This window comes from Rhopilema esculentum, chromosome 6, assembly GCF_057945365.1.
Source record: "Rhopilema esculentum isolate cy_ngs chromosome 6, ASM5794536v1, whole genome shotgun sequence".
Classification (NCBI taxonomy): Eukaryota; Metazoa; Cnidaria; class Scyphozoa; order Rhizostomeae; family Rhizostomatidae; genus Rhopilema; species Rhopilema esculentum.
This window is the reverse complement of record NC_142820.1, coordinates 6,824,040-6,838,314: the sequence shown is the minus strand read 5'-3', so window position 1 is coordinate 6,838,314 and position 14,275 is coordinate 6,824,040. Positions and strand designations below refer to the sequence as shown.

At 31.2% G+C, this 14,275-nt stretch overlaps 1 long non-coding RNA gene across 2 annotated transcripts in view; it reads right to left on the bottom strand.

Annotated features, from left to right (window-relative positions):
• Positions 1-14,275, bottom strand: part of LOC135686649 (uncharacterized) — a 58,164-nt gene that overhangs the window by 24,748 nt on the left and 19,141 nt on the right. Inside the window, exon 4 of one of the 2 annotated variants that reach the window (XR_016143848.1) lies at positions 4,750-4,807. The exons of the other annotated variant lie outside the window; for it this stretch is intronic. This is a non-coding gene — a long non-coding RNA (uncharacterized LOC135686649). Of the gene's footprint in view, positions 1-4,749; positions 4,808-14,275 lie in introns of those variants that run through there. 2 annotated transcript variants of the gene reach the window in all.

The following is a 14,275-nucleotide window of genomic DNA, read 5'->3' as shown; positions in this document are numbered from 1 at the left end:
CCCGGACCTGCAAAAAAGTTCAAAATAGTTGAAATTTTTCAAAAAATTGTTTCTACTCGAAACAACCTAGAAAGTCTTAATACACGTTCCGAACAACATTTTGGGTGGTTTCGTTGAATTTCAGACTCTTATTTAGAAAATAAGGACTTAGCCATTTTTGAAAAATTTCATGACCCCGGACCTGCAAAAAAGTTCAAAAAAGTTGAAATTTTTCAGAAAAATTTTTCTACTCGAAACAACCTAGAAAGTCTTAATACACGTTCCGAAAAACATTTCGGGTAGTTTCGATGAATTTTAGGCTTTTATTTTGATGAGAAGAGTTTGGCCATTTTTGAAAAATTTCATGACCCAGGACCTGCAAAAAAGTTCAAAAAAGTTGAAATTTTTCAAAAAAAATTTTTTACTCGAAACAACCTAGAAAGTCTTAATACACGTTTCGAACAACATTTCGGGTAGTTTCGATGAATTTTAGGCTTTTATTTTGATTAGAAGAATTTGGCCATTTTTGAAAAATTTCATGACCCCGGACCTGTAAAAAAGTTCAAAAAAGTTGAAATTTTTCAAAAAATTGTTTCTACTCGAAACAACCTAGAAAGTCTTAATACACGTTCCGAACAACATTTTGGGTGGTTTCGTTGAATTTCAGACTCTTATTTAGAAAATAAGGACTTAGCCATTTTTGAAAAATTTCATGACCCCGGACCTGCAAAAAAGTTCAAAAAAGTTGAAATTTTTCAAAAAGTTTTTTTTACTCAAAACAACCTAGAAAGTCTTAATACACGTTCCGAACAACATTTCGGGTGGTTTCGTTCAATTTCAGACTCTTATTTTGAAAATAAGGACTTAGCTATTTTTGAAAAATTTCATGACCCCGGACCTGCGAAAAAGTTCAAAAAAGTTGAAATTGTTCAAAAAGTTTTTTTTACTCAAAACAACCTAGAAAGTCTTAATACACGTTCCAAACAACATTTCGGGTGGTTTCGTTGAAATTTAGGCTTTTATTTTGATTAGAAGAATTTGGCCATTTTGGAAAAATTTCATGACCCCGGACCTGCAAAAAAGTTCAAAAAAGTTGAAATTTTTCAAAAAAAGTTTTTTACTCGAAACAACCTAGAAAGTCTTAATACACGTTTCGAACAACATTTCGGGTAGTTTCGATGAATTTTCGGCTTTTATTTTGATTAGAAGAATTTGGCCATTTTTGAAAAATTTCATGACCCCGGACCTGCAAAAAAGTTCAAAAAAGTTGAAATTTTTCAAAAAATTGTTTCTACTCGAAACAACCTAGAAAGTCTTAATACACGTTCCGAAAAACATTTCGGGTAGTTTCGATGAATTTTAGGCTTTTATTTTGATGAGAAGAGTTTGGCCATTTTTGAAAAATTTCATGACCCCGGACCTGCAAAAAAGTTCAAAAAAGTTGAAATTTTTCAAAAAAAATTTTTCACTCGAAACAACCTAGAAAGTCTTAATACACGTTTCGAACAACATTTCGGGTAGTTTCGATGAATTTTAGGCTTTTAATTTGATTAGAAGAATTTGGCCATTTTTGAAAAATTTCATGACCCCGGACCTGTAAAAAAGTTCAAAAAAGTTGAAATTTTTCAAAAAATTGTTTCTACTCGAAACAACCTAGAAAGTCTTAATACACGTTCCGAACAACATTTTGGGTGGTTTCGTTGAATTTCAGACTCTTATTTAGAAAATAAGGACTTAGCCATTTTTGAAAAATTTCATGACCCCGGACCTGCAAAAAAGTTCAAAAAAGTTGAAATTTTTCAAAAAGTTTTTTTTACTCAAAACAACCTAGAAAGTCTTAATACACGTTCCGAACAACATTTCGGGTGGTTTCGTTCAATTTCAGACTCTTATTTTGAAAATAAGGACTTAGCTATTTTTGAAAAATTTCATGACCCCAGACCTGCGAAAAAGTTCAAAAAAGTTGAAATTTTTCAAAAAGTTTTTTTTACCCAAAACAACCTAGAAAGTCTTAATACACGTTTCGAACAACATTTCGGGTAGTTTCGATGAATTTTCGGCTTTTATTTTGATTAGAAGAATTTGGCCATTTTTGAAAAATTTCATGACCGGGGACCTGCAAAAAAGTTCAAAAAAGTTGAAATTTTTCAAAAAATTGTTTCTACTCGAAACAACCTAGAAAGTCTTAATACACGTTCCGAACAACATTTTGGGTGGTTTCGTTGAATTTCAGACTCTTATTTAGAAAATAAGGACTTAGCCATTTTTGAAAAATTTCATGACCCCGGACCTGCAAAAAAGTTCAAAAAAGTTGAAATTTTTCAAAAAGTTTTTTTTACTCAAAACAACCTAGAAAGTCTTAATACACGTTCCGAACAACATTTCGGGTGGTTTCGTTCAATTTCAGACTCTTATTTTGAAAATAAGGACTTAGCTATTTTTGAAAAATTTCATGACCCCGGACCTGCAAAAAAGTTGAAATTTTTCAGAAAAATTTTTCTACTCGAAACAACCTAGAAAGTCTTAATACACGTTCCGAAAAACATTTCGGGTAGTTTCGATGAATTTTAGGCTTTTATTTTGATGAGAAGAGTTTGGCCATTTTTGAAAAATTTCATGACCCCGGACCTGTAAAAAAGTTCAAAAAAGTTGAAATTTTTCAAAAAATTGTTTCTACTCGAAACAACCTACAAAGTCTTAATACACGTTCCGAACAACATTTTGGGTGGTTTCGTTGAATTTCAGACTCTTATTTAGAAAATAAGGACTTAGCCATTTTTGAAAAATTTCATGACCCCAGACCTGCAAAAAAGTTCAAAAAAGTTGAAATTTTTCAAAAAGTTTTTTTTACTCAAAACAACCTAGAAAGTCTTAATACACGTTTCGAACAACATTTCGGGTAGTTTCGATGAATTTTAGGCTTTTATTTTGATTAGAAGAATTTGGCCATTTTTGAAAAACTTCATGACCCCGGACCTGCAAAAAAGTTCAAAAAAGTTGAAATTTTTCAAAAAATTGTTTCTACTCGAAACAACCTAGAAAGTCTTGATACACGTTCCGAACAACATTTTGGGTGGTTTCGTTGAATTTCAGACTCTTATTTAGAAAATAAGGACTTAGCCATTTTTGAAAAATTTCATGACCCCGGACCTGCAAAAAAGTTCAAAAAAGTTGAAATTTTTCAAAAAGTTTTTTTTACTCAAAACAACCTAGAAAGTCTTAATACACGTTCCAAACAACATTTCGGGTGGTTTCGTTGAATTTTAGGCTTTTATTTTGATTAGAAGAATTTGGCCATTTTGGAAAAATTTCATGACCCCGGACCTGCAAAAAAGTTCAAAAAAGTTGAAATTTTTCAAAAAATTTTTTTACTCGAGACAACCAAAAATGCTGAGAAAATACCTTTCTGAAATCTCTTGATGACATTTGGTTGAAACTCCAAGTGATATATGAAAAAAAGGAAGAAATAAAATACCTAGAATGTTTAAGACTAAAACTTGAAAAAACACTAAAAAAGTTGAAATTTTTCAAAAAAAATATTTTAGTCAAAACAAGCTAGAAAGTCTTAATACACGTTCCGAACAACATTTCGGGTGCTTTCGTTGAATTTCAGACTCTTATTTTGAAAATAAGGACTTAGCTATTTTTGAAAAATTTCATGACCCCGGACCTGCGAAAAAGTTCAAAAAAGTTGAAATTTTTCAAAAAGTTTTTTTTACTCAAAACAACCTAGAAAGTCTTAATACACGTTCCGAACAACATTTCGGGTGGTTTCGTTCAATTTCAGACTCTTATTTTGAAAATAAGGACTTAGCTATTTTTGAAAAATTTCATGACCCCGGACCTGCAAAAAAGTTGAAATTTTTCAAAAAATTTTTCTACTCGAAACAGCCTAGAAAGTCTTAATACACGTTCCGAAAAACATTTCGGGTAGTTTCGATGAATTTTAGGCTTTTATTTTGATGAGAAGAGTTTGGCCATTTTTGAAAAATTTCATGACCCCGGACCTGCAAAAAAGTTCAAAAAATTTGAAATTTTTCAAAAAATGTATTTTAGTCAAAACAACCTAGAAAGTCTTAACACACGTTTCAAACAACATTTCGGGTGGTTTCGTTGAATTCCAGACTCTTATTTTGAAAATAAGGACTTAGCCATTTTTGAAAAATTTCATGACCCCGGACCTGCAAAAAAGTTCAAAAAAGTTGAAATTTTTCAAAAAATTGTTTCTACTCGAAACAACCTAGAAAGTCTTAATACACGTTCCGAACAACATTTTGGGTGGTTTCGTTGAATTTCAGACTCTTATTTAGAAAATAAGGACTTAGCCATTTTTGAAAAATTTCATGACCCCGGACCTGCAAAAAAGTTCAAAAAAGTTGAAATTTTTCAAAAAGTTTTTTTTACTCAAAACAACCTAGAAAGTCTTAATACACGTTCCGAACAACATTTCGGGTGGTTTCGTTGAATTTCAGACTCTTATTTTGAAAATAAGGACTTAGCTATTTTTGAAAAATTTCATGACCCCGGACCTGCGAAAAAGTTCAAAAAAGTTGAAATTTTTCAAAAAGTTTTTTTTACTCAAAACAACCTAGAAAGTCTTAATACACGTTCCAAACAACATTTCGGGTGGTTTCGTTGAATTTTAGGCTTTTATTTTGATTAGAAGAATTTGGCCATTTTGGAAAAATTTCATGACCACAGACCTGCAAAAAAGTTCAAAAAAGTTGAAATTTTTCAAAAAATTTTTTTACTCGAGACAACCAAAAATGCTGAGAAAATACCTTTCTGAAATCTCTTGATGACATTTGGTTGAAACTCCAAGTGATATCTGAAAAAAGGAAGAAATAATATACCTAGAATGTTTAAGACTAAAACTTGAAAAAACACTAAAAAAGTTGAAATTTTTCAAAAAAAATATTTTAGTCAAAACAAGCTAGAAAGTCTTAATACACGTTCCGAACAACATTTCGGGTGCTTTCGTTGAATTTCAGACTCTTATTTTGAAAAAAAAGATTTAGCCATTTTTGAAAAATTTCATGACCCCGGACCTGCAAAAAAGTTGAAATTTTTCAAAAAATTTTTCTACTCGAAACAACCTAGAAAGTCTTAATACACGTTCCGAAAAACATTTCGGGTAGTTTCGATGAATTTTAGGCTTTTATTTTGATGAGAAGAGTTTGGCCATTTTTGAAAAATTTCATGACCCCGGACCTGCAAAAAAGTTCAAAAAAGTTGAAATTTTTCAAAAAATTGTTTCTACTCGAAACAACCTAGAAAGTCTTAATACACGTTGCGAACAACATTTTGGGTGGTTTCGTTGAATTTCAGACTCTTATTTTGAAAATAGGGACTTAGCCATTTTTGAAAAATTTCATGACCCCGGACCTGCAAAAAAGTTCAAAAAGTTGAAATTTTTCAAAAAATTGTTTCTACTCGAAACAACCTAGAAAGTCTTAATACACGTTCCGAACAACATTTTGGGTGGTTTCGTTGAATTTCAGACTCTTATTTAGAAAATAAGGACTTAGCCATTTTTGAAAAATTTCATGACCCCGGACCTGCAAAAAAGTTCAAAAAAGTTGAAATTTTTCAAAAAGTTTTTTTTACTCAAAACAACCTAGAAAGTCTTAATACACGTTCCGAACAACATTTCGGGTGGTTTCGTTGAATTTCAGACTCTTATTTTGAAAATAAGGACTTAGCTATTTTTGAAAAATTTCATGACCCCGGACCTGCGAGAAAGTTCAAAAAAGTTGAAATTTTTCAAAAAGTTTTTTTTACTCAAAACAACCTAGAAGGTCTTAATACACGTTCCAAACAACATTTCGGGTGGTTTCGTTGAATTTTAGGCTTTTATTTTGATTAGAAGAATTTGGCCATTTTGGAAAAATTTCATGACCCCGGACCTGCAAAAAAGTTCAAAAAAGTTGAAATTTTTAAAAAAATTTTTTTACTCGAAACAACCAAAAATGCTGAGAAAATACCTTTCTGAAATCTCTTGATGACATTTGGTTGAGACTCCAAGTGATATCTGAAAAAAGGGAAGAAATAATATACCTAGAATGTTTAAGACTAAAACTTGAAAAAACACTAAAAAAGTTGAAATTTTTCAAAAAAAACATTTTAGTCAAAACAAGCTAGAAAGTCTTAATACACGTTCCGAACAACATTTCGGGTGCTTTCGTTGAATTTCAGACTCTTATTTTGAAAAAAAAGAATTAGCCATTTTTGAAAAATTTCATGACCCCGGACCTGCAAAAAAGTTGCAATTTTTCAAAAAATTTTTCTACTCGAAACAACCTAGAAAGTCTTAATACACGTTCCGAAAAACATTTCGGGTAGTTTCGATGAATTTTAGGCTTTTATTTTGATGAGAAGAGTTTGGCCATTTTTGAAAAATTTCATGACCCCGGACCTGCAAAAAAGTTCAAAAAAGTTGAAATTTTTCAAAAAAAATATTTTAGTCAAAACAAGCTAGAAAGTCTTAATACACGTTCCGAACAACATTTCGGGTGCTTTCGTTGAATTTCAGACTCTTATTTTGAAAAAAAAGATTTAGCCATTTTTGAAAAATTTCATGACCCCGGACCTGCAAAAAAGTTGAAATTTTTCAAAAAATTTTTCTACTCGAAACAACCTAGAAAGTCTTAATACACGTTCCGAAAAACATTTCGGGTAGTTTCGATGAATTTTAGGCTTTTATTTTGATGAGAAGAGTTTGGCCATTTTTGAAAAATTTCATGACCCCGGACCTGCAAAAAAGTTCAAAAAAGTTGAAATTTTTCAAAAAATTGTTTCTACTCGAAACAACCTAGAAAGTCTTAATACACGTTGCGAACAACATTTTGGGTGGTTTCGTTGAATTTCAGACTCTTATTTTGAAAATAGGGACTTAGCCATTTTTGAAAAATTTCATGACCCCGGACCTGCAAAAAAGTTCAAAAAAGTTGAAATTTTTCAAAAAATTGTTTCTACTCGAAACAACCTAGAAAGTCTTAATACACGTTGCGAACAACATTTTGGGTGGTTTCGTTGAATTTCAGACTCTTATTTTGAAAATAGGGACTTAGCCATTTTTGAAAAATTTCATGACCCCGGACCTGCAAAAAAGTTCAAAAAAGTTGAAATTTTTCAAAAAATTGTTTCTACTCGAAACAACCTAGAAAGTCTTAATACACGTTCCGAACAACATTTTGGGTGGTTTCGTTGAATTTCAGACTCTTATTTAGAAAATAAGGACTTAGCCATTTTTGAAAAATTTCATGACCCCGGACCTGCAAAAAAGTTCAAAAAAGTTGAAATTTTTCAAAAAGTTTTTTTTACTCAAAACAACCTAGAAAGTCTTAATACACGTTCCGAACAACATTTCGGGTGGTTTCGTTGAATTTCAGACTCTTATTTTGAAAATAAGGACTTAGCTATTTTTGAAAAATTTCATGACCCCGGACCTGCGAGAAAGTTCAAAAAAGTTGAAATTTTTCAAAAAGTTTTTTTTACTAAAAACAACCTAGAAGGTCTTAATACACGTTCCAAACAACATTTCGGGTGGTTTCGTTGAATTTTAGGCTTTTATTTTGATTAGAAGAATTTGGCCATTTTGGAAAAATTTCATGACCCCGGACCTGCAAAAAAGTTCAAAAAAGTTGAAATTTTTAAAAAAATTTTTTTACTCGAAACAACCAAAAATGCTGAGAAAATACCTTTCTGAAATCTCTTGATGACATTTGGTTGAGACTCCAAGTGATATCTGAAAAAAGGGAAGAAATAATATACCTAGAATGTTTAAGACTAAAACTTGAAAAAACACTAAAAAAGTTGAAATTTTTCAAAAAAAACATTTTAGTCAAAACAAGCTAGAAAGTCTTAATACACGTTCCGAACAACATTTCGGGTGCTTTCGTTGAATTTCAGACTCTTATTTTGAAAAAAAAGAATTAGCCATTTTTGAAAAATTTCATGACCCCGGACCTGCAAAAAAGTTGCAATTTTTCAAAAAATTTTTCTACTCGAAACAACCTAGAAAGTCTTAATACACGTTCCGAAAAACATTTCGGGTAGTTTCGATGAATTTTAGGCTTTTATTTTGATGAGAAGAGTTTGGCCATTTTTGAAAAATTTCATGACCCCGGACCTGCAAAAAAGTTCAAAAAAGTTGAAATTTTTCAAAAAAAATTTTTTACTCGAAACAACCTAGAAAGTCTTAATACACGTTTCGAACAACATTTTGGGTACTTTCGATGAATTTTAGGCTTTTATTTTGATTAGAAGAATTTGGCCATTTTTGAAAAATTTCATGACCCCGGACCTGCAAAAAAGTTCAAAAAAGTTGAAATTTTTCAAAAAATTGTTTCTACTCGAAACAACCTAGAAAGTCTTAATACACGTTCCGAACAACATTTTGGGTGGTTTCGTTGAATTTCAGACTCTTATTTAGAAAATAAGGACTTAGCCATTTTTGAAAAATTTCATGACCCCGGACCTGCAAAAAAGTTCAAAAAAGTTGAAATTTTTCAGAAAAATTTTTCTACTCGAAACAACCTAGAAAGTCTTAATACACGTTCCGAAAAACATTTCGGGTAGTTTCGATGAATTTTAGGCTTTTATTTTGATGAGAAGAGTTTGGCCATTTTTGAAAAATTTCATGACCCAGGACCTGCAAAAAAGTTCAAAAAAGTTGAAATTTTTCAAAAAAAATTTTTTACTCGAAACAACCTAGAAAGTCTTAATACACGTTTCGAACAACATTTCAGGTAGTTTCGATGAATTTTAGGCTTTTATTTTGATTAGAAGAATTTGGCCATTTTTGAAAAATTTCATGACCCCGGACCTGTAAAAAAGTTCAAAAAAGTTGAAATTTTTCAAAAAATTGTTTCTACTCGAAACAACCTAGAAAGTCTTAATACACGTTCCGAACAACATTTTGGGTGGTTTCGTTGAATTTCAGACTCTTATTTAGAAAATAAGGACTTAGCCATTTTTGAAAAATTTCATGACCCCGGACCTGCAAAAAAGTTCAAAAAAGTTGAAATTTTTCAAAAAGTTTTTTTTACTCAAAACAACCTAGAAAGTCTTAATACACGTTCCGAACAACATTTCGGGTGGTTTCGTTCAATTTCAGACTCTTATTTTGAAAATAAGGACTTAGCTATTTTTGAAAAATTTCATGACCCCGGACCTGCGAAAAAGTTCAAAAAAGTTGAAATTGTTCAAAAAGTTTTTTTTACTCAAAACAACCTAGAAAGTCTTAATACACGTTCCAAACAACATTTCGGGTGGTTTCGTTGAAATTTAGGCTTTTATTTTGATTAGAAGAATTTGGCCATTTTGGAAAAATTTCATGACCCCGGACCTGCAAAAAAGTTCAAAAAAGTTGAAATTTTTCAAAAAAACTTTTTTACTCGAAACAACCTAGAAAGTCTTAATACACGTTTCGAACAACATTTCGGGTAGTTTCGATGAATTTTCGGCTTTTATTTTGATTAGAAGAATTTGGCCATTTTTGAAAAATTTCATGACCCCGGACCTGCAAAAAAGTTCAAAAAAGTTGAAATTTTTCAAAAAGTTTTTTTTACTCAAAACAACCTAGAAAGTCTTAATACACGCTCCGAACAACATTTCGGGTGGTTTCGTTGAATTTCAGACTCTTATTTTGAAAATAAGGACTTAGCTATTTTTGAAAAATTTCATGACCCCGGACCTGCGAAAAAGTTCAAAAAAGTTGAAATTTTTCAAAAAGTTTTTTTTACTCAAAACAACCTAGAAAGTCTTAATACACGTTCCAAACAACATTTCGGGTGGTTTCGTTGAATTTTAGGCTTTTATTTTGATTAGAAGAATTTGGCCATTTTGGAAAAATTTCATGACCCCGGACCTGCAAAAAAGTTCAAAAAAGTTGAAATTTTTCAAAAAGTTTTTTTTACTCAAAACAACCTAGAAAGTCTTAATACACGTTCCGAACAACATTTCGGGTGGTTTCGTTGAATTGCAGACTCTTAATTTGCAAATAAGGACTTAGCCATTTTTGAAAAATTTCATGACCCCGGACCTGCAAAAAAGTTGAAAAAAGTTGAAATTTTTCAAAAAAAATTTTTTCCTCGAAACAACCTAGAAAGTTTTAATACACGTGCCAAACAACATTGCGGCTAGTTTCGTTGAATATTAGGCTCTTATTTTGATTAGAAGAATTTGGCTATTTTTGAAAAATTTCATGACCCCGGACCTTCAAAAAAGTTCAAAAAATTTGAAATTTTTCAAAAAATTGTTTCTACTCGAAACAACCTAGAAAGTCTTAATACACGTTCCAAACAACATTTCGGGTAGTTTCGATGAATTTTAGGCTTTTATTTTGATTAGAAGAATTTGGCCATTTTTGAAAAATTTCATGACCCCGGACCTGCAAAAAAGTTCAAAAAAGTTGAAATTTTTCAAAAAATTGTTTCTACTCGAAACAACCTAGAAAGTCTTAATACACGTTCCGAACAACATTTTGGGTGGTTTCGTTGAATTTCAGACTCTAATTTTGAAAATAAGGACTTAACCATTTTTGAAAAATTTCATGACCCCGGACCTGCAAAAAAGTTCAAAAAATTTGAAATTTTTCAAAAAATGGTTTTTAGTCAAAACAACCTAGAAAGTCTTAATACACGTTCCGAACAATATTTCGGGTAGTTTCGTTGAATTTCAGACTCTTATTTTGAAAATAAGGATTTAGCCATTTTTGAAAAATATCATGACCCCGGACCTGCAAAAAAGTTCAAAAAAGTTGAAATTTTTCAAAAAGTTTTTTTTACTCAAAACAACCTAGAAAGTCTTAATACACGTTCCGAACAACATTTCGGGTGGTTTCGTTGAATTGCAGACTCTTAATTTGCAAATAAGGACTTAGCCATTTTTGAAAAATTTCATGACCCCGGACCTGCAAAAAAGTTGAAAAAAGTTGAAATTTTTCAAAAAAAATTTTTTCCTCGAAACAACCTAGAAAGTCTTAATACACGTGCCAAACAACATTGCGGCTAGTTTCGTTGAATTTTAGGCTCTTATTTTGATTAGAAGAATTTGGCTATTTTTGAAAAATTTCATGACCCCGGACCTTCAAAAAAGTTCAAAAAATTTGAAATTTTTCGAAAAATTGTTTCTACTCGAAACAACCTAGAAAGTCTTAATACACGTTCCAAACAACATTTCGGGTAGTTTCGATGAATTTTAGGCTTTTATTTTGATTAGAAGAATTTGGCCATTTTTGAAAAATTTCATGACCCCGGTCCTGCAAAAAAGTTCAAAAAAGTTGAAATTTTTCAAAAAAAATTTTTTACTCGAAACAACCTAGAAAGTCTTAATACACGTTTCGAACAACATTTTGGGTACTTTCGATGAATTTTAGGCTTTTATTTTGATTAGAAGAATTTGGCCATTTTTGAAAAATTTCATGACCCCGGACCTGCAAAAAAGTTCAAAAAAGTTGAAATTTTTCAAAAAATTGTTTCTACTCGAAACAACCTAGAAAGTCTTAATACACGCTCCGAACAACATTTTGGGTGGTTTCGTTGAATTTCAGACTCTTATTTAGAAAATAAGGACTTAGCCATTTTTGAAAAATTTCATGACCCCGGACCTGCAAAAAAGTTCAAAAAAGTTGAAATTTTTCAAAAAGTTTTTTTTACTCAAAACAACCTAGAAAGTCTTAATACACGTTCCGAACAACATTTCGGGTGGTTTCTTTGAATTTCAGACTCTTATTTTGAAAATAAGGACTTAGCTATTTTCGAAAAATTTCATGACCCCGGACCTGCGAAAAAGTTCAAAAAAGTTGAAATTTTTCAAAAAGTTTTTTTTACTCAAAACAACCTAGAAAGTCTTAATACACGTTCCAAACAACATTTCGGGTGGTTTCGTTGAATTTTAGGCTTTTATTTTGATTAGAAGAATTTGGCCATTTTGGAAAAATTTCATGACCCCGGACCTGCAAAAAAGTTCAAAAAAGTTGAAATTTTTCAAAAAGTTTTTTTTACTCAAAACAACCTAGAAAGTCTTAATACACGTTCCGAACAACATTTCGGGTGGTTTCGTTGAATTGCAGACTCTTAATTTGCAAATAAGGACTTAGCCATTTTTGAAAAATTTCATGACCCCGGACCTGCAAAAAAGTTCAAAAAAGTTGAAATTTTTCAAAAAAAATTTTTTCCTCGAAACAACCTAGAAATTTTTAATACACGTGCCAAACAACATTGCCGCTAGTTTCGTTGAATTTTAGGCTCTTATTTTGATTAGAAGAATTTGGCTATTTTTGAAAAATTTCATGACCCCGGACCTTCAAAAAAGTTCAAAAAATTTGAAATTTTTCAAAAAATTGTTTCTACTCGAAACAACCTAGAAAGTCTTAATACACGTTCCAAACAACATTTCGGGTAGTTTCGATGAATTTTAGGCTTTTATTTTGATTAGAAGAATTTGGCCATTTTTGAAAAATTTCATGACCCCGGACCTGCAAAAAAGTTCAAAAAAGTTGAAATTTTTCAAAAAATTGTTTCTACTCGAAACAACCTAGAAAGTCTTAATACACGTTCCGAACAACATTTTGGGTGGTTTCGTTGAATTTCAGACTCTAATTTTGAAAATAAGGACTTAGCCATTTTTGAAAAATTTCATGACCCCGGACCTGCAAAAAAGTTCAAAAAATTTGAAATTTTTCAAAAAATGGTTTTTAGTCAAAACAACCTAGAAAGTCTTAATACACGTTCCGAACAACATTTCGGGTAGTTTCGTTGAATTTCAGACTCTTATTTTGAAAATAAGGATTTAGCCATTTTTGAAAAATATCATGACCCCGGACCTGCAAAAAAGTTCAAAAAAGTTGAAATTTTTCAAAAAGTTTTTTTTACTCAAAACAACCTAGAAAGTCTTAATACACGTTCCGAACAACATTTCGGGTGGTTTCGTTGAATTGCAGACTCTTAATTTGCAAATAAGGACTTAGCCATTTTTGAAAAATTTCATGACCCCGGACCTGCAAAAAAGTTGAAAAAAGTTGAAATTTTTCAAAAAAAATTTTTTCCTTGAAACAACCTAGAAAGTCTTAATACACGTGCCAAACAACATTGCCGCTAGTTTCGTTGAATTTTAGGCTCTTATTTTGATTAGAAGAATTTGGCTATTTTTGAAAAATTTCATGACCCCGGACCTTCAAAAAAGTTCAAAAAATTTGAAATTTTTCAAGAAATTGTTTCTACTCGAAACAACCTAGAAAGTCTTAATACACGTTCCGAACAACATTTTGGGTGGTTTCGTTGAATTTCAGACTCTAATTTTGAAAATAAGGACTTAGCCATTTTTGAAAAATTTCATGACCCCGGACCTGCAAAAAAGTTCAAAAAATTTGAAATTTTTCAAAAAATGGTTTTTAGTCAAAACAACCTAGAAAGTCTTAATACACGTTCCGAACAACATTTCGGGTAGTTTCGTTGAATTTCAGACTCTTATTTTGAAAATAAGGATTTAGCCATTTTTGAAAAATATCATGACCCCGGACCTGCAAAAAAGTTCAAAAAAGTTGAAATTTTTCAAAAAGTTTTTTTTACTCAAAACAACCTAGAAAGTCTTAATACACGTTCCGAACAACATTTCGGGTGGTTTCGTTGAATTGCAGACTCTTAATTTGCAAATAAGGACTTAGCCATTTTTGAAAAATTTCATGACCCCGGACCTGCAAAAAAGTTGAAAAAAGTTGAAATTTTTCAAAAAAAATTTTTTCCTCGAAACAACCTAGAAAGTCTTAATACACGTGCCAAACAACATTGCGGCTAGTTTCGTTGAATTTTAGGCTCTTATTTTGATTAGAAGAATTTGGCTATTTTTGAAAAATTTCATGACCCCGGACCTGCAAAAAAGTTCAAAAAAGTTGAAATTTTTCAAAAAAAATTTTTTCCTCGAAACAACCTAGAAATTTTTAATACACGTGCCAAACAACATTGCGGCTAGTTTCGTTGAATTTTAGGCTCTTATTTTGATTAGAAGAATTTGGCTATTTTTGAAAAATTTCATGACCCCGGACCTTCAAAAAAGTTCAAAAAATTTGAAATTTTTCAAAAAATTGTTTCTACTCGAAACAACCTAGAAAGTCTTAATACACGTTCCAAACAACATTTCGGGTAGTTTCGATGAATTTTAGGCTTTTATTTTGATTAGAAGAATTTGGCCATTTTTGAAAAATTTCATGACCCCGGACCTGCAAAAAAGTTCAAAAAAGTTGAAATTTTTCAAAAAATTGTTTCTACTCGAAACAACCTAGAAAGTCTTAATA